This window comes from Pteropus vampyrus, unplaced genomic scaffold, assembly GCF_000151845.1.
Source record: "Pteropus vampyrus isolate Shadow unplaced genomic scaffold, Pvam_2.0 Scaffold69, whole genome shotgun sequence".
Taxonomy (NCBI): Eukaryota; Metazoa; Chordata; class Mammalia; order Chiroptera; family Pteropodidae; genus Pteropus; species Pteropus vampyrus.
In genome coordinates this window covers 3,073,723-3,097,593 of record NW_011888850.1, presented here as the reverse complement: position 1 = coordinate 3,097,593, position 23,871 = coordinate 3,073,723, and positions in this window count along the sequence as shown.

Sequence of the window (23,871 nt, the reverse complement as noted above, 5' to 3'; positions counted from 1 at the left end):
TGTAAAATTAATGTGTATGTATAAAGTATATACAATATTTTTATAGTTATATATATTTTTGGTACTAATACTAAAAAATTCTTTTTTGCTTATCTAAAATTCTAATTGAACTTGGCATCCTATATTTTACGCCAGCTCATCTGAAGAGATCCCAGATGATTTGAATCTGTATTAGTCAGCCAACCCCTAAACGGACATGAGAACCCAGCCGAGATCTGCAGATCTGTGCTCAACCCATGGCTGACCACAGGTGCATACGTGAGCCTGACCAAGATCAGCAGAACTACCCTTAGGCTCATGAGCAAAAATACTTAATGGTGTGCGACATTGAGCTTTGGTGGTTGTCTGTTAAGCAGTATTATTGGGACAGAAGCTATCTAACTTAGAGACTGTAGTAAAAAATCTTCTAGGAAAAGGAACTTGATTTGGGATTCCGATGAGGACGATCCAATTGTGATGTTCTGTACCCAAGCAGGAATAGCAAGAGAGGAATATCTTGACATATACTCATTCCAAGGCTAGAGACTCATAAATACATAAATACATATGAATAGAGTATGTGCCACGCACATTTGTCTTGTTGGGATCCGGTGTTTCGGTGTTTTGTTTTAAATGACCTACTTTGCCGTTATATCTTTATTACAGAAGAGCATGCCAGAACAAGACAACGTGGCTTTTCTGACTTCCCTAGACCTTTGACATATTCTCTCCGGACTAGCACTCGTTAATGCTGTTCCTTTCCAGCCTTCGTGTGTCTCCTTCCTCATCCTTCAGGGAGGCAGGTGATTTAAATGAGGGTTCATTGTGGAGTCCAGCCGTTGTGCTTGATTTCCACTTACAGTTACTTTTTTCGAAGGTCAGTTTCACATGACGGAGGTCCCACACCATCTCTTTTCCTTGTGTAAATTGCACACTTTTCAAAACCCTTTTACATTTGTTACAACCCCTCCGTGAGAGCAGTTGGGGCAGACATTGGAACCTCTCTTTTGCAGATGAGGAAACAGGCTCAGAGACTTTGAGTGACTTTCTCAAGGCCACACAGCCTAGTTAATAGCAATATTAAAACTAGAACCCAGATTCTTGCCTCCTAACCCTGGAACGCTCTGCTGTCTCCCTCATCCTGGGGCTTTGGACAATTGATACCATAGCTAGGTGTTCAACAGGCACCTGAGTAATGTTTCTGTCTGGGAATGACTCAAGTGGAAACAGGACGTTCTTAAAGAGGCAATTAGAAAGCCCCAGACCTTCACCAAAGCAGGGTTTGCTGCAGATGACTGACGACTGTATAAATGCTTTCACCTTGTAACAGCCGGTCTCAGCCTCCAGAACAGAGTTCTACATTGTGGATTAATCACTCCATATCTCTGTTTTAAAATCACGTTATGGTCTTTTAAACGTATGTTTTAAGCTGTACTGTTCTGCAAGGAGGCATGGTCCATTTAAAAGCAGGGCTGGCTCGCAGGTTGCAGGTGGAGAAGAACAATTGAATGCAGATGAAGGGAAAAATACCAGAATATTACCCAGGAAACTCTCCAAATCTATAAAAGTAAGACATGAGCCACCCACACAAATTTAGTACTTGCCTTGATTCTCTGCTTCCTCTGGATTCTGGAAGATCAGTGATGTGATGTTATTATCTATCTTAAGGTTAACAACTATCCTGATTTGCCCCAGACTGAGGTGCTTCTTGAGATATGGGACATTCAGAGCTAACACAAGGTCAGTCCTGGGCCTACCGGGATGCTTGGTCGCCCTATCCAGTCCTTTGCACAGATGAGTTCATGAATACCCTCCTCCTCTTCCAAGAGGCACCAGTTCATACCTCCCTACCCCCCCCCATTCATCCTGCACACAATCCTTGCACAGAAGAAACACACAATGTAAATACGTTGAAGAGTGAAAGAATGACTTGCCCTGGCCTCTCAGAACTGGCCTGCACCTAACCAGGGAAGAGGGCTGGCTTGGGAATTAGGAGACTGACTCAGTTACTAATTAGCGATTAACTTTTGCCAAGTCATTAATTCACTGCTCCTCAGTTTTCTCATCTGTAAAGAGGGGCAGGGGCTAGAGGTCTCTCAGGTCCCTTCTCTGTCATATATTTTTGAGTTTTATTATATAGGGACCAATGAGGTGGTTCCACGCTGCCCCAACTCCTTTCATTTTGATGCCCCAGGAGTCCCTCACCAAGCTCTTTTCTAGGCCTTTCTTTCAGCTCAGCCCCAAAATTGTACCCAGGTCAGGCTCAGACAAGGGGCAGGATATCAAGGTTCTTGTAAGATGAAAAAAGAAATGGAAATTGTTCTGCTTATCATTGAGATTAGGTAAAAACCAAAATGCATGGTTAAGTGTTCAACACTTGAAAGCAGCATTCCAGTCCTTGTTTAGGAAGTAAATAAAGAATTCTTTGTGGAATTAGAACCCCAATGATAATGTTGGCAATGAAGAATTGGAACTCCAGGAGCAGATTCTTAGTTCCAACTCTGCCCCTGGAAACTGCGTGACCTTCAGCAAGTGACTTACCCTCTCTGAGCCTCAGTTTTTATCTTTAGCTGGAGAAAGGTGGTGCTGGACTGAGTCGCTGGCATCTTTAATGTTCTCAGATTACTTTTGTGACCATGGTCCTGACTTCTGCCGTAGTGACTAGAGCTTACATGTTTTATCAGAGCCATAAACGTTGTTTCTTGTAACATTCACAGATGATCAACTGCTCTCACCTAGGGCTCCCATTATCAAACCTCCAAACATGGGAGACCTGGCAAACCTCCAGGTTTTCTGAAACCCTCACACATGAGGGGGTTCAGCATTTAGCTACTCTCTCAGAGTCGGGAGCAAACACCTCTCATGGAAGTAGAGGACCCAGCAATACCATATTTACATGGGTGAGAACAGAGACTCCACCCTATTGTAAGTACAGTCGAAATGTAATGCAAATGAGGATGACTGGAAGCTGGTTTTAGCTCGGCCACTCATGATCTGTATGGCCGGGGACAAGTTCTTTCATTTCTCTGTACCTCAGTTTCCCCATCTGTAAAGCAAAGACAGAAATCTGGTTGTACACAAGGCTGGTTTACCAGGCAACTAATGAGGCTCAGACTTCATGGCCCTTCCTTTGAATGAACCCATTTCAAGACTCTGTGCTTCGATTTAACTTTTATGGCAATTTCATAATCTTTATCTCAAAGGGGAGCCCCCAAATGGTATCAGCTTCGGGCCCCACACAATCTGGTTGTAGTATTTAAAATTAGATGGTACTTGGGTAGACTGTTCTCTCTAAAAAGAGATCACCCATCAAACAAGATATTGAGGAACCGGCCTGCAGCTCTTCTGTTTCTTCCAGATGCCACCCTTGCTCACATCCCAGCACACCTGTGGGCCATGCTGTCTTGTGCCTCTGGACACCACAGGGAAGGCGACACCTACTCAGTCACAATCGCCAATCGGACACCCCAGTGCCTATGTTTGGAGGCCACATAATTATGGAATTGAAGAGCCAAAAAGCATGTCCAGGGGTCCTTTAAACACCCCACTCCCCCCCAGCCCCCCCTCCCCCGAGATGTTCCTCCTTCTCCTTTCCTTCAAGTTCTCCTCAAACAAAGATTTCACAATCTCCTTTTAAAACCTGGTCTGGAATTATATCATCAACACTTTTAGGAACATCTTTCTTATGGCTAACCCTGATTTCTCTCCTAATTCTGATATGACCATGCCTTTAATGTTCTTTTTCGTTGTTTTATGCAGACTGCAGAGAACGTTATGGACACACTCATTTGCTCTTCGTAGCCTGCTGCTTTAGCATTCTACTCTTAGAAAGGCATAACCAAGGTTCAGGTGGTACAAGACTTGCCCAGCATAGTAGATGATGAGGTCAGGATCCTGCAAGGAAATTTCTACTCTGTTATCCCATTGTCCCCATTATTGCCAGACATTAAACCATGTATGGGAGCACATGGCTCCTAGGGTTGTCCCCACTATAGGACAACTGTCTCTGCTTTTGTCAGCTGCCACTGGCTCTGTCATTAGAAGCTCCTTCTTTGGTCACTAGATTCAGAATTCTCAGTTTCTGTCCTTGGTGATAATCCCAACACCAGCAGGTGTTCAGGGAGGTACTTAGGCCTCAAATCTTTGCAGACACGATGCCTTTCCAGCCCCACCTCCATTATTAAAAACGAGGTCATAGTATACCCTTTCTTTATTCATTCATTACAAAATGTTTTATTGGGTGCCTGCCAATAATTTGGCACCAATCCTATATCAAAAAAAATAAAAAAGAAAGAAAAAAGAAAGCAATAATTTGCATTTAAAGAGACTCGAATATGGTGATAGTGGAATAGTAAGGCCCAGGCCCCACCTACGTAACAACAATATGTGGTCCAAATTATCTCTGTGAGATGAAAGTGTTCTAAATTTTCTAGGCAAAGGAGATTTCTAGTTATTTAGTCAAGTCAGCTACCTATCACTTATGTATGTAATAAAAAAAAATCTTTTGATCGCTTGCTGTGTCAGGCACTAAGAGCTTTATGAATATTAATGTAATTTCCACTTCAATCCCAAGAGGTTACGGATACTGTAATTATTCCCACTGTACTGATGAGGAAAATGGAGACATAGAAAGGTTGTAAGACTGGCCTAGGGTCACACAGGTGGCCGGTGGCCAAGCCAGCTAACCAGGCAACGTGGCTCCGCGGTCTACGCTCCAGACTGTGTTTAAAATTGGAAGTTGGCACAATCTGGGCACGTTTCTGGGCTGTTCAGATGAACAGATGCTCGAGTTACGCTGCTTTGAGGGATCTGCCTTTCAAAACAAAGATGTGGTCTTCAAAGGAGTAATTAAATTCACCCGGTCTTAACTCTTGATTTAATAACAGAAGAGGAAAGAGAGGAGCTGGTTTAAGTTTTGGGTCTCCATCTTTGATCCTAATTCTTGATGGATTTTACCAGAAAGAAAGAATAGAATGACCAATTAAAGAGGGCAGCAGACAATGATTGGGCGAGATCTTTAAGAATTAATATTTCTCACAAATACAATCTACCGGGTCTAGAATTTTGCCATCTTTGCACATGGAATTAGGGACTATTGTACCACCCCAGCTACTCCCATATTAGCAATCCATACACTCACACATATTTATAAACATTTAAATAGATAGACATAGATGGAGACACAGTTATAGCTTCTAGATTTTCCTATGGCTCAGAAAGAAATGGAGGTATGGAAAATATTTAGTTAATATATAAAATTGAAAAAAATTAGAAAAATCTGGTGGCTTTTTTTTTTTTTCTTTGAGGAAGGATTTCTCTGATTAGGAATACTACTGCTCACATTAATTGGAAAGATAAATATCTCCCTTCTTCTGAACCATGGAGGTAGACCTCAAGAAGGATGCATGTACAAAGATTTAGTTTACTTGTATACAATAATGTGTCATTAACTCTGATGACAGAACCTAAAAGTTCTGTGAGATTTTTTTTCAAAAGACGTGATGCCTTTGTAAAAGAGACTACATAACGAAGAGCCAGACGTTTCTGAAAGATCAAATGTTTTTCAGCACCTCTAATGGAGTAATAATAATAATTAATTTCCCAGTGCAGTAAAACCATATAATTAGAATGGGTTGAGTGTTTTCAAAATTTTCAAACATGGGATGAGCAAATGGAAAAGCTTTCTTTCTTTCTTTCTTTCTTGTTTTTTTTTTTCAGTCTCTTCCTTTATTTTCTGGAGTTTGTGTGAAATTCAGAGAGGAAGTGAGCCCATCTGTTTCTGATACTTCAGGCTTGATGTATCAGAATGTTTTGTAGCAGTTATTTGATGTCTAGTGTGCCTCTAAAGTATTTTCCATAAACTTTAGGCCTGTGCCTTTACTGACAGGAAGTTTGTTTTCATGGCATTTTAGCATTAGTTTGACACTCAGAAATGAGAAAGGAGTAATTGATCAATTTCTAAGTTCCATTGTGTTTAAGTCCATTCAGTTTTGTTGACTTATATGTACTGGGAGAAAAATCGAGGAGACACGAAAACGAATGGCGTTATAGATTATTCTTATTATTTACATTGCTTTTCCTCTGCTCCTCTTCTCAGGTCTCTATTGCTTGTCCTCTCCTGCCCCCACCATACCCTTCCTTTGTATTAGGAAAGGGTTACCCCTCTGGGGAGACAGATAATGGTGGATCTCACAATAGAAGGAAGGAAGTTAGAGACTCATCTTTGTGGAAAGGTCAGAAGGAAAGAGAATGAGGTGCCACCTTGATGACACAGCTGTATCCTGTAGCATCATCACGACAGGTCAACTCCTCCGTGTCTGGAATGAGTGGGGTGGCGGCGGGAGGGAGCGCAGGGCAGGCAGCATTGCTCAGCGGGTCGTGTTATACTTGCAAGAAGCACTTCAATGTACTAAGCCCTCTTCCAGAAGGCCTTCAACTATAAGACACCTGCTTCACTAAGGAGGTAACAAAACCATCGTCCATTCTCTAGAAGCCTCATGCTCCTAGGTCTCCCTCTGCCATCCTTAAAACTACAAAAAAAGAGAGTGGAAAACTAAAAACTCCATTCTGTCACTCCTATGCTCTGAGCACTTTAGTACTGACTGAGGGTATTCTATTCTACTTAGTTCTGAAATTGCTTATTAAGAAAAAGTCTACGCTTGGTGTTTATTTTCTACAAATCTTTGGACATTTCCTAGGGTCATTTCTGATGGTGCTAACCAGTATACACAACTGCACCGTAAGGCTATTAGGGATTTGTTTTGGGAAGAGGAATGACTCTGCTTGACAGTCCAGGGGGTCTTCTCATCGCCTCTGTGGACTGAATAAACTGTGGGCTGACTTTGCCCTAGGTAGATAAAGGATCACTATTTAAAAAAAAAAAAAATGTTCAAAGCAGCCTTCTTGAGTTGTGGAAAGAAATTACGGATGTCATTACCTTTTTTTGCTTAGGATATATCTTCATGTTACCTGATTACCGTATCTTTAATTTCCCCTCTCTCTCCTACCCTCCCATCTGTCCCTCTGTTCTCTTAAGTGATATGTGATCGTCACTGAGAGTGAATGTGATTTGAATTATTATAACAGTACTTAAGACTACACAGCAGTATGATATATTTTCTATATGTACATATATGTCATCTGTAAATGCACAGACAAAGGATTAAACTACACCTCAGACCGAGGAAGGGAGCTGGCCTATGGGAACTTTAGCTTTTTTAATGTCTTGATTTTTTAAAACAAGAAGAGAGTATATATAGGTCACTCTTTTGATCGGAAAAACACAAACACAAAAAACCACACGCACACACACAAAGAGGGAGAAAAGGTAAAAAAAAGAAACAAAAAAATGTGGAAGAAATGAACAAAAATCTTTGAAAATGTGCAATGCCTCTCATAGGAATTTACCTGACAAAAATAGTCACAGCTGCTGACAAGATGTACTGTCATGCGTTCTGCGGCACTGTTTATGCCAGAAAATTAGAAACAACTTAAATGGCTCATGTCATGGAACCTGTTGAATAAATCCAGTTATGATCTTTGAAAGTAGACCTGTCAGCCAATTCAAACAAAGTTGTAGAAAAATCCTGGACCATAGAGAGATTTCCATTATCCGTTAAAGTGTAATAAAAAAAAAAAAAAAACCTCAACAGTTTACAAAACATCATGTGTCATGTTTAATTTTTTTGGAATGCAAATATGTACACAGAAAAAGGCTTTCAAGGATACATATAAAATCTGAGCAGTAGTTTTCTATGGTTGAGGGTGAATTTTGCTTCCCTCTTTGTGCTTTTAAAATTTTCTACAATGCACACATGTAATTTTGGTTAAAAAATATACAGTTTTGAAAATGCGTTATTATCTCATACATGGTAATTTTCAATGATCGATAACTTTTTAAAATTAAGACAAGCTGATCCCAGATATATTAAGTTTTTGCCAACTTCACACTTTAATTTGGTCATCAAGCTACTATTCATTTGCTTCAAATATCCCTTCAACTATTATGAATAATACTGACATTTTACACGTGTTACAGAGGATAAACTAAAAAGAGAGGGAAAGACTATAGTGATAAAATACTTTTATTTTCCCAGGAGTGATTTTTTCCCCTCAAAAATATGTACCATTGTCACCTCTATAAGTTAAAGTACTATTTCACAATTTTAAAAAGAAATTGTGCCTGGTATGTTGTTGTTCACTATCATGAGAATGTGCAAGTAACAGTGTAACCAAGAAGTTGATCTACCAAGGACTCTAGATATTTTTCTATACAAAATTCATTTTACAATCAAATTTAAATAAATAAGATTGCTTAATTTTGAAGGGCTGAAAATTACTTTGAAACCTCGCTTGAACTCCTATATCTATGATATGAAGGGAGAAAATTGAGGCAATTTTCAACATAATCCAAGCTTAAAGGGAAAAAATTGTTGATTTAACGTTTTGGAAGTAGACTATTTCTTTGTTAGATACATTTCGTCTTTGAATGGAAAACTAGCATTCTGGCACTATTTTGTTTTCATTCCTTATGTTGCATTTGTTTTTAATAGCAAATGAGAGTTAAAAGTATTTCATAACTACTTTACCACCTTATAGAAACAGTGACTTCTAGTAAAGCCTCTCGTTTTTTTAAGAGTCTATTTTTATGACTCAGTTATGGCACTCTGGTCACAAAATACTTCTTGTTTTCATGAAAAAATTGGAGCTACAACTATCTCCATCTCCAATGGTAAATTTATGCTGCTAAAAATTTAAAAAACAAAACAAAAACAAAAACTCAAACACTCATGATGAAAAGAATCTGAAACAAACAAAACAAACACTTCCTACCACTTTTTTAACTTCCTTTCTTGTGGATGGTGTTTATCCACAAAGATAAATGCAGTCTTTTAAAATGTATATAAAGCAAGCACCTTCCAGCTGTGAGTATGTAATTGGTCAATCAGTTCTTATTCAGAGAGATCTTAAACTGCCACTGTATATTCCTATGGAATTCTCACATCCATAAAAAGAATGACCTGAGTGGGAACTCTTCTATGGAGCGTATCGATTTCCATGTCTTTTTCTTATAAAACCACCCTGGGAAAAGGGATGAAATTATCCATTTCACACAATCTATACATTTAAATTAGATAAAATAGCAGAGAACACAGATTTAGACTTTCTCACGTTTGGCAATTTATTTTACATATTTGAAATAAGGTTCATTTCTAGTATCTGAACTCTTGTTTGAATATATTAGAGTTGGATATTACCATAAGCTAAAGGGAATCAAGATGTAAAAATGGATTTCTTTCCACAACCATCTGCCACACAGAGAAATAATTTGGCTTAGAAATTTACAGGATATGTGATATACTATAAAGACTGTATTGCTATGCGTTCATAATTTAATGATTAACAGGGCTATTTGCTTTGTTACTGAAACCATAATATCAAGATGGGGAAGAAATTAATAGCATTAGAGACTAAAATGAAATGGTGAGATATGTACTTTTGCTTAATTTAGAGGCCACAAACACAGCCAATTGTGCATTTGGCTAAGTACTTGCTTGATGATATTCTTAATTACATGTCCTTTGTGGCTTGCTGGTATTTTCAGGTGCTATTAATAAAAATCAGTATTCCTAAAAGTGCAAATAGATTGGAAGCAGATGCTGTTAGTAAAACATAATTGGGCTAAAGGAAAAATTTTGCAATTTGAAAACAGACCAGTATCTTTAATGTGTTGGTTTGCTATGATTATGCCTTTGCGCAGGCTTTGAAATAGGAATAATCAACAAATGCACCTTAAGAGGAATAGAAAGTATAGGAAAGGAGGATTTTTGTAAAACTCAGAGCCAATATTTCCATGAATAATACTGGAATTGCTGACATATATTGCAGCAGATAAAACAAACATGAAGAAAACTCAAATTAGCCTTTGTTAGATAAAAATATAAAAATGCAACTTTTACTAAGTTATTTTTAAACATACACAAAAAGATAAATTAATTTTGGGCGTCATTTTGTTTTAGACCTAAAGGTTCCATTAATTATGTTTTAAAATAATAGTTTTTTAAAAAATGCAAATAAGTGAAAGTGGAAATTATTTATGAACAGATCATTATATTTTATTTCACCTTTTGGTAGTTTCAAGTGGTTATTTTATAAATTTATATTTCTTTATAATAAAATAAAACTTAAAAATATGAATTTAATAAAACCATGAATTTTTACAAAGTTAACTTATAGTTCAAGCAGAAAATAAGAGCAATGTAAATCTGAACTTTGAGCAGTGAGTTCTTAATATAGAGCCAAATCTGAATTTTGTAACAAAAGAACAATCCCAGTACTTAATACATAGAAAAAGGTAGGAATATAGGAAAATGCCAGATTTAATTCTTGATTGTGAGAATATGTATACATTTTGATTTCCCCCTTATGCCTTTAAGTATTTCTCAGTTTTTTTCAAGAACATATATTACTTCAGAACTAGAAAAGCCTTATATATAAAAAAGAAAAAAAACGTAATAAGATAGTTGGATTAAGTAAATTTTCATTTAGATTTCTTAACTCAGTGTTTTATTCATCATCCTAGAGCTTATTAAAACAGAATGAACAGTCATATAGAGCTAACTTCTGCAACTGATTAACCTGAACATACAATTTTTTTTTTTTTTGCCATTAGGTTGTAAAATTAACCACTTATTATTACTAAGAATCATGCATATAAAAGTCCTAATGTTTCATTTAGGACTAATGTTTCAAATGTATCTATCTTACCTATAGTTCAATTTCAAATAATAGTGTTGACAAATTATCAACTGACAATGTTTCTTGGCTTAAAGATGGATTTGCATTATTTTAATTGCTTGGAATATCATAGGCATTAACATGTATTTTTAACATTAAATTGCCTGTTAGAAATGGATTGATATTTCTGAATACAATTTCATGGAGGAGCCATAAAATAATGTTTCATTCTATTTACTTTTAAGACTACAAAATTAAATATGAGTTGAGTTAAACGTAGTCAACACATTTATATAACTGCAGGAAGGCAGTAATTAAGCACATTTCTCTACCTTTATTATATGTCAGAAAGTGTTTCAAAGAAAAAAGTTAGACCGCACTGACCTATCAAGGAGACTTTTCCTTTCCCCTTGATCTTAATTTCCCTGGAACCATTTTTCTCCACTGAGAGACACTCAAGTATTTCTAATATAAAAATTATTTATAAGCCTCTTTATGTGTTGAAGGATTAGACGTTGGAGACTGGAAAGATGTCATTTGTCTTCTAGGAAGGAGATAACAGAATTTAGAGGGCGGGATGTTATATATTCGTGTTTGCTATGAATTTTAACGTTTCTGTTTAAATAAAGTCCCACAGGCCCGCCAAAAGAAATCAACCCTTTCTCTCATCTTTAGTTCATCGAAAGGCCTTGTTATCTATTCAGATATTAAAGAGTAATCTAAAATAAAAAGCAAGTACTCCCAAAATTTTGTTTGGAACAAACGAGCTACCGTAATTACTTTTCTGGAAGCTGGAGAAAGGTTATCCAACATAAATGCACAGATGATGTTTTAAAACTCAGGTTCCTGGAATCTGTGTTCATCCTTTCCTTTTCCAGTCATTTGCCACCTGATATCTTTCCCGAAAAGGTACGTCCACATTCATTTGGACATAAAACAGAAGGAAATTTTTCGAAAGAAAAGAAAAAACACAAATAAATCACAAGAATAATTCTCTTACTTAAAAACTGTCAGCCGAGTATCCCTGGGGCATATTACTGTTGGAAACAATTTTAATACTTGCACCATTCACAAGCAATTCACAAACTCTTAGCCCGCAAGAATTTTCCACCCTTTCTCGGCTTTTTAAACACTCCACCTCGGCTTTCCTTACTTAGCCCCGCTAGTAGAAAATTAGAGAGACAGGAAATTCATAGTAAAGACAAAAATGAATTCTAGTGAAAGAGTAATTTATTATACAAAAATTTTTTCCCCCTTACAAAAGGCCAGCGGGAGCAGCGGACCTACTCCAGTTTAAAAGAAAATTAATTTTCTTTTTGGAAGTAATCTTATTATTAGTAATCTTTATTTCATGGTGCAACCTGAGTGACTTGTAAAAAAATTAACGAAAAGATACATTTAGAAATATACAATTCTCTTTAAAGGGTAAATTAAAACGAATCTTTTCAGAAAACCGTTTGTTTCTTTAAGCCCAAGGAGAAAGCTGGCGAGGCTGGCCAGGTCCCACCCCTGACCCGCCCACACCCCCTAGGAAGAAGGGCGGGGGAAACCCTTTCTCGAGTTACGTCGCGCACTCTGGACGCCCGCCCACTCTTTATGCAAAGTGAAAAACCGTCCCTGCCCTCATTAATCCAACCAATGACCAAACGGCATTTCGTTCGCCGGGAGGTGGAGCCAGGGGAGGAAATGGGGAGGCAAACCCAGTCCCACGTGTCACGGCTGTCTCCGCCTCTCTCTCATCCCCGCCCTCCGCCCCGCCTGCAATCGGCCCCTCCCGCAATCGGCCCCTCCCACCCAGCTTGGTTCTCCACGCCCCGGAAAGAGGTGGGGAAATAGGCGGAGCGAGGAACGCTCGGGTTCTGGTATTTGCATGCAGACATTCTATTGGCTTAGGCTGGCGCCCAGCTAAGGAATGAGGGGCGGAGGAGCTTGTCAAAGTGAGCTTCACGGATTGGCTTAGATGTATGATGACGTAAAAGAGGGCAGTCTAAGCAAATAAAGGCGCAAACGCGTCTCCTCCCTCCTGGCTCCACTGCGATTTGAGCAACCCAATGAAAGACGAGCCTGTGTAGCACATTTCCTTGAACATTTAAATGAGAAAGCTAGAAATTTGTTTAAATATTCATGAGAGGCGGGGAGGTGTAGATTGTCTCCCGAAAACGCGTCTGATTGGCTGGTTTTCTGAAGCAAGTGTTACCTTTAGGAGCGCAGATCAATTAAATGATAGTTTCCTGCATATTTTCTTCCTCAAAAGCGCCACACCATATACACCTATTTTTTTCTCAGTAATTAATTTCATGTGTGGTCCGACTGTCTCAGCTTTGTCACTCTTTCGCTCTCAATATATTTTCTTTTTTGTAACTCAAGTCTCATTTTCATCAGTTTTAAAATGCAAAGATCTGGGACAGATGGAAACAATTAGAACCTCCGCTCTGCTGATGTGTATAATCTTATTAGTTTAATGGGTCACAGGGCGCAGGACCTATTTCCTATGGATCAAAGTGAAAACAAACACGGTTAATATCCCATTTTGTTTTAGAACCACAGCGGATCGGGTTCCCTCTGTTGGCCGTGGTAATGACAATATTAGGAGATCTTCGGTTGCCTTGAAGTTTAGAGGGAAAATGGAGTCATAGAAATATTCTGGCTTAAAAACTCATTAATATTAACACCAGGTAGCCGGTTGCCAGTTCCCTAAGCTCCCTTGAACTTATCACAATGGCATGGCTATTAAAGGATTTCAGTATTGCTTGTTTTGATCTATTACCTTAAGGCAACCGAAAAATCGTGCCTAGTTCGCTGCTAATTATACCGGCTTCTCAGATTTCATCTATTCAGAACCAATGCAAAGCTTCCGAACTCTTGGTGTAAATTTCAACTGTGGCTTCTTAATTTTTTCCTTTATCTGTGGGTGGTGGGACTTTTTTTTTTTTTAAGAATTTGATTTTAAAAAGGCTAGCTCCACGACCGCCACCCGAAATTTAGCTTTCCATTTCAGTGAGTTGTAAGGCCAGTTTACTTACCCCTAAGCACCCGGAGACCCTGGTTAACAACCCATGCCTTAAGGAAATGTTTTTCATATTTTGGGTTGTGCTTTAGTACGTTCTTTCCGAGACAAAAATATAATCTAACCACCTATGGAGTTGGGTCTCCACCTCTGCGTGGCAAACTCCCCCTTTGGAAACCTCCCACAGTAACTTCTCACCCCAATAAATTAAATACAGCCACGGTGTGGTCTATTACCCGGGAGTGTGAGGTGACGGCTCCTGTCAAAGGAGGCCAGCCGAATACAGACCCTTAAATATTCCTACAGATAATAAATATCTGTGCAAGGAACGAATGTAAATAATAGGTTCCTATTCGTTTAGAAAGCGCAGAACTACAGCAATGAATAAACGCATTGCAGACTTGAGGAACGCCCCCAAGTCCTTCACAAAGGTGGGGGGGCAGGTCTTGAAAATATTTCGCCCTGGGCCAAGAGGCCGGTTACAAGGCTCTAGGCGCTCAGGGCACCAGCGCCTCTGCGTATTCCTCACCCAGGCCTCTAAGAATGTAAATATCACGAGTTTAGACAAGCAGGGACCCCGGAAAGTGCGAGCGGTGGTTATTAGCAAATCTTTTTAATTCCGAAGCTGTCGAGAATATTTGCTTTCACTCGGCCGCGCGGGGCTGGGATTGCTGAGAGAGAAAATCCTGTTTTGGTCCTTCTCTCCACGTGGTTTGGAAAACAGGATCACTGAGTTCTGGGCTCAGCTTTCATAGCTTCTGGGCAGAGTTCACTGCGCACCCAGAGGCGAAGCCCGCATTGCATCTTGGGGCTGCAGGCGCTCCCTTCCCGCACTGGTTGCTGTGTTTAGATACCAGAGTTGAAATGCGTGTTGAAAGTTGCAGGGAAGTCTGATATCTAGGACAGATGTGGCCGCTCCACCTTTGGCGGTGGCGGTCCCTCAGATAAACCCTCATCACCTTCTTTTAATTTTCCCTTGAATTTCATTATTTTGGCCCCTGATCTTTAAATATGCTTCAACGTATAACTTAGTCTCCCCCCCGCCCCCGCTGGTTCATTTCTCTCTTTAGGTCCTCTATGCTCTCTATTTTTATCAATGGTATAACTTTATTTTGGGAGACGATTACTCCCTCCCCAGAAATGGGAAAAATGATCAAATCTCTAATTCGTTATTTCCTGGAACTTAATCCTGCTTTCACTCGTGTATCATAAAATATTTAATCCGTTAAGAATTTATCCATCACTGATCAATTTTAGAGTTATTTTATGTTTTTAAAAATGGAAATGTAATGGAAATGTAATATGTGTGAATCTACATAATTATTCACCTAGGGTAACGAATTCTATCAGACTTTTTCATTTTCAGATATACTTGTTTGTATCTAGTATGCTGGGACACTAACAATACTTAAAAAAAAAATTCTTCCAGTATAATGGAGAGACCTGACCATGTCCAAGAACAAATGTCCTTCTTCGCTTTTTTCTTTCTTTCCTTTTCTCTCCGCCCCCTTGGAAAACAGTCTCCTTCAGTTATTAAAGCTTGGTTAGCCACGCTGTACACTTTATTAAACTAGAGCAGAGTGGTGGGTTCTGCGACAGTAGCGTACGGTGCGATCTATTGCGCAGCTCTGGGGCGTGCGGAGGAGCAAACTGTGATTTTACAGAAAACAAATTCCTTGTCTATGCCCGCCTGGAAATAATCTGAAAAAGCAAAGAATTTTTAGGAGCTGCAGTCCACTAAGCGTCCTGTACCGCGAGGATCACTGTCTCTTAGATTTTTGACAAAATGCCGTTTGGCTTGTTTAGATATTGTTGCTACTGGGAGGGAACGTGAGCCCTTATGATGAAGAACTGCCTGTCCTTCCTGGGCAGGGCCGCTCCCTAGCCTCTACCGCCACGGTTTTCATTTAGGAAGGGCCAACCTCTGGATTCCGGTGACATTTTCCTCAATCGAACAGTCAAATGCAAGAGGTCTGGGGCTTTCCGCGCGAGAAAGTCGGTGGAAAAGCCTTGCCTTGACTTGTATCCTCACACTCAAAGCAGGCCCCTATCTGGCCTGGAGGCAGATACTTCACTGATCGCCTTGCGCGACTGGCCCAGCAGAGCGGTGCCGCCAGCGCGCTGTCCAGCGCGGAGTTACAGGCCCGCACCTAGCCAAGATCAGAGGCTGCAAGGGCTCGCCCGGGTTTAAGCCGGCACTGCTATCGGAAGTCATTTGACAGATCTCAGGCAGGCCTAATTTTTACTGCTCGGCAGAGCTTTGCAAATCTCTAAACACGCTGTAACCTTCTTCAAACAGTGCTCCAGACACAGTTGAAGGTTGGGTTTTATGTTAGGAGCCGGCAGAATGGAAGCAGCATCTGCAGGACCCCCTCCGCGGTCGAGCCCGCCCCATTTCCAGCATCTTTCCAAGATCTTCACTTCCTCCTGTAAGCCGTTCCCGCGCATCCATCAGCCCACCCAGCCTCAGGGGCCCTCCAGCCCCAGGAGGCCGCAGACGTCCTGGTGTTGGAGAATCACCCCGCGCCGCTGAAGTAGGCGGCGGTGAGAGAACCTCTCTGGAACCGAGCAAGACCAGCAGGGGCGGGGCGGGTGATTTATGACCCTGATCAACTTTTTAGGAAGCAGAAATTAACCTGAGGGGGATTAGGCTGGAGCTTTGAAGTTCACGGTTTTGTTTTCCTTCAACTCAGTCCTTCGATCAAACAGTTCTTGGTTCTTTCTACCCGCCTCCTCCCCCGTGGGTCTCTCATCGCCCCACTTCTATCCCCTAGCAATCCTTCCGGCACGGATTTTCATAATTTCAAATAAAAATACCCCCAGACCAGCAACTGAAATTCCTGGCTATGACCTAGAGAACAGAGGCAACGTACTGTCCTCATCCCAGACTTCTTGGAATCTTTGCTTTACTCTTGAAACTTATTTATATTTGGAGGTCAGGAGTAGCCAATTTGTATCCGTTATTTTCCTTGGCTCTTTTCGTTAATCTGCTCTGGGGAATTGTTTTCCCCGCAGCCAGGGTTGGATTGGTCAGCAGTTCTGTGGGTGACCACTAACTTCTCAGAGTCCTCCAGGTACTGCGGGTTTGTGGATTCCTCCCCTAGTAGGCCAGAAAATTCAAATCCAAACATGAAGACCTCCCTCGCTGCCCTGCTCTCTTATCCTGGCCCCCTTTATTTATTTCCATACCCCCAGACGCCTCTTTCCCTCACTCCCCAAACTTTGAGTCCCCAAGGGAATCTGTCTCCTGCGGTTCTTTCCCGCAGGCGCCTGCTGAAAAGGCAATTTCCTTGGGGGTGTGGTTGAGGGGAGAGAAAAACAGAAACCAGGATTGTTTGGGGCCTGAAACCATCCAAGTTTTATTGCATCCGCTACAAAGTCAACTAACTCTTAATGAGCATCCAAGCGGAAAAAGGCCTAGGTTTACTCTGTTGTGTGTGTGCGTGCGTATGGGAGGTGCGGCGGGGGGGGGGGGTCCCGGGGGGGCAGACTTAGTTTGCTTTTTTCTCTTCCAACCAAAGGTTGCAACACCTTCCCCGGAGGCTCTTCTCTACGCCAAGAGTACAGACACAAAAGTCGGAAGGCATCAGGTTTCAGCTCCCTGAGTGATCGAAGATCATTCGGCCACGAAGACCTTCGAAGTTGGCCCTGTCTACAGCTTGTAATGAAAAGGATAATCTGTCTTGTAATAAAAAACAGGACCCACACGAACCCAGCATCCAACCGCTTTCCACTGTGCCTCAGTCTTCCCTAATAAGGGCCAGTGACAAATATTGCCATATAGTTCCACCCACCAAAAGAGGAAGCAGTAGATCTTCCTTTTAATAACTTCCCAAAGTGTTACAAATAATAAAAGGGACGCATAAATCATCGCGGGGGCGGCTGAACGTGGACCACGGAAGGATTTACTCCTCTCAGGCCTTGGCTTCTAAACGCGCTCCCATTGGCTGCTTTCTTGTAGCCCGGCCCCCAAATCCGTCCTCTTATTGGTCCATTGGGCGGGGTGACGTAGAAAGGGCGTGGGGTCGGTTTAGGCCGAAGTACGTCAGCGCGCATGCGCCCTATGATGTGAGTATGTGATTGACAGCACGGGGAGGTGCGCGCGCGTGCGCGTGTTGGTGTCTGCGTCTGTGTGGGGTGCGTGTGGTGGTGGGGGTAATGGGAGTGATGGGGGTGATAGTGGTGGCGATGAGTGCTCGAATTGAAGCTGCTTCTGCCCACTCGGTGGCTGTAGTTCTCTTTGCGGGCATTTTCCGCTGATTCAGAAGGGCTGATAATCACAGACCCAGCACTCACCGGCTCCGGAGGCCGTCTGGAAGCGATTTTACCGAGGAGGGTCTCCAGCAGCAGGCTATTTGGGGAGGGAGTAATGAAGTTGAAGGCATACTTAAAAACTTAAAAACCCAGAGGAAGAGATTTAATTTTACCGCTGTGTCGATTTGTTCATTTCTGGTAAATCACACATTAAATCACATTTCGTATCACAGCCCAGCCTTCATAAGCGCCACAGACCTCTCCCCCGCCTCTCCGCACCGATTTAGCCCCGTTTGTTTCCCTTGCAATCACGGGTACGAATGTATCTTAGGCTCCTGTAGTTATGCAAACCAGGCTGAACTTTCAAAGACACCCGGAACACTGTGATAATCCTTAACAGGAAGAACGGGGAAAAAAAGTTAGAAAGAAAGAAAGGAAGGAGAAAGAAAGAGGAAAGAAAAAGAAAACTAAAAATATGCAGCAACCAGTAAAACAGTAGTGACACAGATATCTAAAACACTGAAGGAAAAACCCGTTGGCTATTAAATATAAAGAGAGAAATTAATTTCGTAATCCAGTTAAAGTAGGAGAAGCAACTCCAGTGTATTGCAAGTTGGTAGTTAACGCCTAGTACAAAATTCTTCAGAGGCGAGGGCTGGCTGAGTGGAGAGGAGAAGCGTTGCTCCGTTGCCCTGTTGCATCCAAATTCTTGCGTCGGATAAGTTTCTTTGGCGTGTTAGAGCCGGGCAGAGGAGGGCCCGAGAGTGTTTTCCAATTATAAGGTGTTAGGTCGTTGGTTCTTATTTGCACATATTTTGGAGTGATGATAAACATCACATAGCTCAGCACACATTTTAAATTACAGTAGCCCTAGAAAAGTTTTGTAGCTGGCAAATCGAAGCTTCGGTTTTACGAATTCTGAAATTTAAAACTGGCAATTACATCTTTGCAGGCCCTGAGATTTTTTCCCTTTGTTTTTATTTTGGAGTGTATGAAGGAAGAAATGTACAAATACAAATATTACAGACACTCCATTCAAATACTATCCTGTCTGTGAGTGCACGGTAAATTAAAAAAACAAACAAACAAAAAGCAGACTGATGGAAATATGTAACTGTTAAAGGCAAAATAATGTTCTTTAAAATTTCTGTTTTGGTGCATTTTTTTCTTTTGAAGCAGGGCTTTCAGCCTGCCCATTTAAGCATCGAAAGCAATGTTTTTACTACCATGGTAATTTTTTTTTGAAGCTTCATGTTCACCTTTAATTTTAAAATAATCATTTACACTAAATCATTAGCACTCATGTTGTCTTTGCGTTTTATTACACCTTTGAGTAATTATTGATATTTTAAAGCAGCAAACATTAAATAAAATTAGTAAAGGCTTTGATAGTTGCTTATTTTTGATTAACTGAATGTCTTTATTAGGTGACTATACACTTACATTTATTTTAAAATAACAAGCAAAATAATACTTTTATTTTGCTTTGCTAGAGCAAAGTGATTTTTCATTCTTCTCCGTCCGATTCTTTCTCTTTCAGTTGCCACAGCCTACTGACAAGCTCCTAGCGACCACTGACTAGTATGCAAATTTCAGATGATTGACACCAACAGTAGAAACCAATCACGCTGGAGTAGGTTGCTGGTTGGTTGGCAACGATTTGACGTAAAATTGACGTTTTAAAAGCCTAATATCCAATCAAGGCAATTCATGCAAATAAACGAAGGAGTCACATTACTAGAGACCGCAGAGACTTGAGCACGCCCTCACGTGTTCAATGGGAGGTATTGCACAGATGCCTGCATGGTCCTCTGAATAAATTCAGCAAAATGTTCAACTCTACAACTCGCCCTGACCTTTCCAAACTTCTATGTCACTGGGATATAAACAATTTTTTTTTTGAAAAAACAAACAAGAGTTATGTTGTGCACATATACGATGGTTTAGTGTAGAAATCTATGTAATGTAACTGTGGATTTCCAATGCACAGAATTTGTCTCTCCATTCCCACCAACACAGGGAATCTCTGTCTTTAATTAATCATTGGTGAAGGAGACCCCCACCACCAACGCCCACCACCCCTTGATTTCGAAAGGACGAGATTTACACAGCCTTTCCCTGGAGAAACCCACTCTAGGCACAGATGGTCAGTAAATTTGGCTTCTTCAGCGAAATTCCGCACGGCACCGCCAGATGGCATAAGGATCGCCTTCCATTCTCCGCACCCCCCCCCCGCCGCCCCGTACCCCGCAGTAATTTAGAAAAATTGAAAACCAAACACTTTTCTATTTTACAGCTAAACGAAGTGAGAACGTACTCGCACTGTTAAAGAGCTACATATTATGAAAATAAGCTTTAATATGAAACTTCCTCTTGAGAGTTTGCCCAGGAAAGTTTGCGAGTAAAATACTCATCCAGTGAAAGTGTTTGCAAAAACATTTCCTTAAGGCAAAGTAAAAACATTTCCTTAAGGCAAAGTGTGTACCATAAGCACAACGCCAAGTGAGTTAAAAAGGTAAGCGTAAAAGGCGGCTTCGTTTCCGAGAGAGTGTCGTTTGTGGGGCTTCTTAGGGGTTAAAATGATTTTGAGGGTAAAGCTAAACTTCCCAGCCAGCGGTCTTCCCTGGAGCGGAGTTTGGGGAAACCCTTGGGGCCGAGGTTAGATCGCTGCTTTTGGATGGAGCTGCTGTTAGAGCAGCGTGGGTTTTTTAGGGGTTCATTTTGGGGTCCTGATTACAGATAGGGAAGACTTTCTTTCCTTTCACAAGTCACTGTGGTCGGAGCAGCACCTTTGTTTTGTTAACCCGGGCAGGGGCTTTGGGGATGGGACCCTGGGAAGAAGTATGGACCTCCAGTTCTCATCTGGCTTCCTCTTTATGGGTATATCTGGTTTTCTGTTTGGGTTTATCAGGAAGAGAGGGGTTCATGCTGCCCCAACTTCAAGGCCAGACTCAGAGCTAATGGTATTTGCAGAGAGAAGGGAGGAAAGTAGAAAACACCCAAGTAAACTAACACGCCCCATTTACAGGTACAAACAGAATAATCGTACATTCGATTTCCATCACACCACCCTATAATTATGCATTTTAAAATTGCAGGAAGCAGTTAAAAACAGATCTTAAGTGGGCATATTTATCACTTTAAAAATCGTTCTGAAAATAGCCATTAAACCCTTATCTTACAAAAAGGTGGATTGCAGTTGTTGCTTGTGTTTTGTCTGTTGACATTCGTATAGTCAAAAAATAACGGCGAGGGTGAACTCTTTGTCTCTCTCTGACATCCTAACAGTGGGTAATTGCCTAGCCTAACATCTTCCTATCCCTAGTGTCTGCAGAACAGGAATCTGCACATTTTCATCACTCCCATCCCCGTTTCTAGTGCTCAACTTTTCAAATTGTATATAGGATCACTCCTCACATCCAGTGACATTTAGGTATGAAAATTGAATAAAATTATATTTTTACTTTAGAACTACAACCTCGGATTTGTTAAAGTAGAACTATACGTTTCTTAATTTATGTCACTATCTGCACGTTTTGTGTTCCTCCGAAACAAAATATAATCAGAGATCATCACATAGAGGCTAAAGGTAAAATCGACACTTTAGGGAACGCTTATTTCTCTTAGAGAGTAAAGACAGCGACGGTACGAGGCGGAGAGCTAACTCAACAAGGTAAACTCTCAGGCTATTTGCCAGAAAACCTAGTTTCTAAGCTGTCGCGCTGCTCTTTTAATATTTGTTTTGTGTGCCGCAAAAAAAAAAAAAAAAAAAAAAAAAAGAGCAAAATGTGCTTAAACAGAGGTGGGAACGAGGGGCTCTCCACGCTTCGCCCGGGACCTTCTCTGATCTCTGCTTCTAAATTTCTTTTGCCTACCCACCCCCCAGGAAAGGCGGGCCCAAAGGTGCGGATTTGGGGCCTCCCGCTCGGTGGGACGAGGCTTTTGGGGGCCCGGCCCCGCCGGGTGGAAGAGGCCCGGGGACTGAGTGGCGGGCGCGCGGGGCGGCGGTCCCGGGGGTGAAGGACGCTGCGGTCCCCAGCTCTCCCGTGAGCTCAATTCCCCGCGAAAACGTGGGCGGAGGCGGGAAACGCCGTGGCCGCCTCTCTCCGAAGCCCGGCGGGCGCGGGAAGCCGAGGATCGCGGCCTCCCGCCCCCTCCGCCGCCCCTCGCCCCCGCGCCTCTCCCCTTTCGGGGCCTCTTCCGGGCTGGGCCTTGGGAGTCGGTTTCCCGGGATGAAGTGGTCTCGCTAGAGTCCGGCCGGCGCGGCTGTAAATCACCCCAGCTGCCCGCCCCCAGCCGCCCTCCGGAGCTGCGGCGGGGGCGCCAGGAGGCCGGGGTGCGGGTCGGGCCCCCGGCCACCCGAGGCCCGCGGCCGCAGCTGGATCGGCCGCCTCAGGCGAGGCGGCGGGGGTTAAACGCCGCGAATCAATCAATCAAGCCCACGCCGCCCTCCCCGAGGTCCCGAGCGCCGCCCGCAGGGCCTGCTTTGTGTCTCGCCCGCCCGCCTGCCCGGGGCCTGGGAAGCTGGGCCCGGCCGCTCCGGGGTCGGGGGAGGGGGGCGCGCCGCGTTCCCACGAGGGGCCGAGGTAGCCTGAGAGCCGCCCCACCCCGTCCCACCATGTAACGGGATAATTGAGGCCTACGACAAATCTCGCCCCCTAATTTGATCACTTCTTTGCATTTTCCAACAGAATAAGGCCAACTCCACAATCTTTCCCCGTGGAGACTTGGACTCCCAAACCCCATCGTTCAGAAAGAGCAGCGTGACCCTGGGTAGGGAGATTAGTCAATAGCATCTAGTGTCCCCGAGCAAATCACACCACCTTTCTGGACCTCAGTTTCTCCTCTGTAAAACCAAGGGGGTGTTACAGGATCTCTGCATTTTTGTCCAGCTCTAATTGTCTTTTGTTTGGGGGAGAAGCCTGAACTCTTTTTGCCGGGTGGCTTTCTGGAAGTTCTCTTTCCCTCTACGTTTATTGTTTCTCCAGTCCCCTCTATCCCCACACCCCAGTTGGCACCAGGGCATCCCAGAGAGTATAGCTCCAGTCCCCAGGGCAGGATCTTTGAACCTTTGAGCTGTTGAGCTAGGGCCAAGTTTGTTTCGGAGATGCCACCAGGGGGCGATAGAGCCCAAGGATAGAGCATTAGGGCTCCACAAGGTCTTTGCAAGTTTGTCAAACTTAGCGTCGATTTCTTTTTCTGTGTGACTTGTAAATGGCGTAGTTATTTCTTTTTAAGATCTCCTTTGGTAATCAGCGCTAAGGTAAACGGATACAGCCTGAGTGAAGTTCATGGAGAGCGAAGTACAAAAGCACTAATGAAGAAAAAGCTAGCACACTCCCTAAGACCCAGTGGCCAAGCAAAATGAAGTGAACGTGCAAAATACTAACTCTAGATGCAAAACGTTGGTTCTGAGACCAGACACACTTAGTGGGCTCACAGGCAGTGAGTAAACAGTGGAGATAAGGGTCGAAGGTGTTAAAACAGTGAGGACGCACTCTTGTGTGTTTTTTGGCTTTTTTTTTTCCCCCCGAAAATTGGGTTCATTTTGGAATCATTCATATAGGCTAATGGGGTGGGAGAAGGCAGAGGAAAACAGACATTCTCGGGGGGGTGGGGGGAGGAGGTGGGGATGGTTTAGGTAGAGAACCCTAGTGCAGCAACCTTCTTTGTAAATTCTAGAAAGTTTTTGTCTGCATATAAAAGAGAAGAGCCACATCCCTACTCTTGTTTCTGATGGCAGCGTCGGATATTTTTATTTGTTTCCTGAGAATGTTTTACACTACAGATTAGCAGGGCCTAAGAGGAAGCTGTGCCTTGTTCATTGCAAACAGCCAAAGGATCTTCAAGAGAAAACGTGTTAGGCTGAAATATCATCTTTTCCCACATGTGCA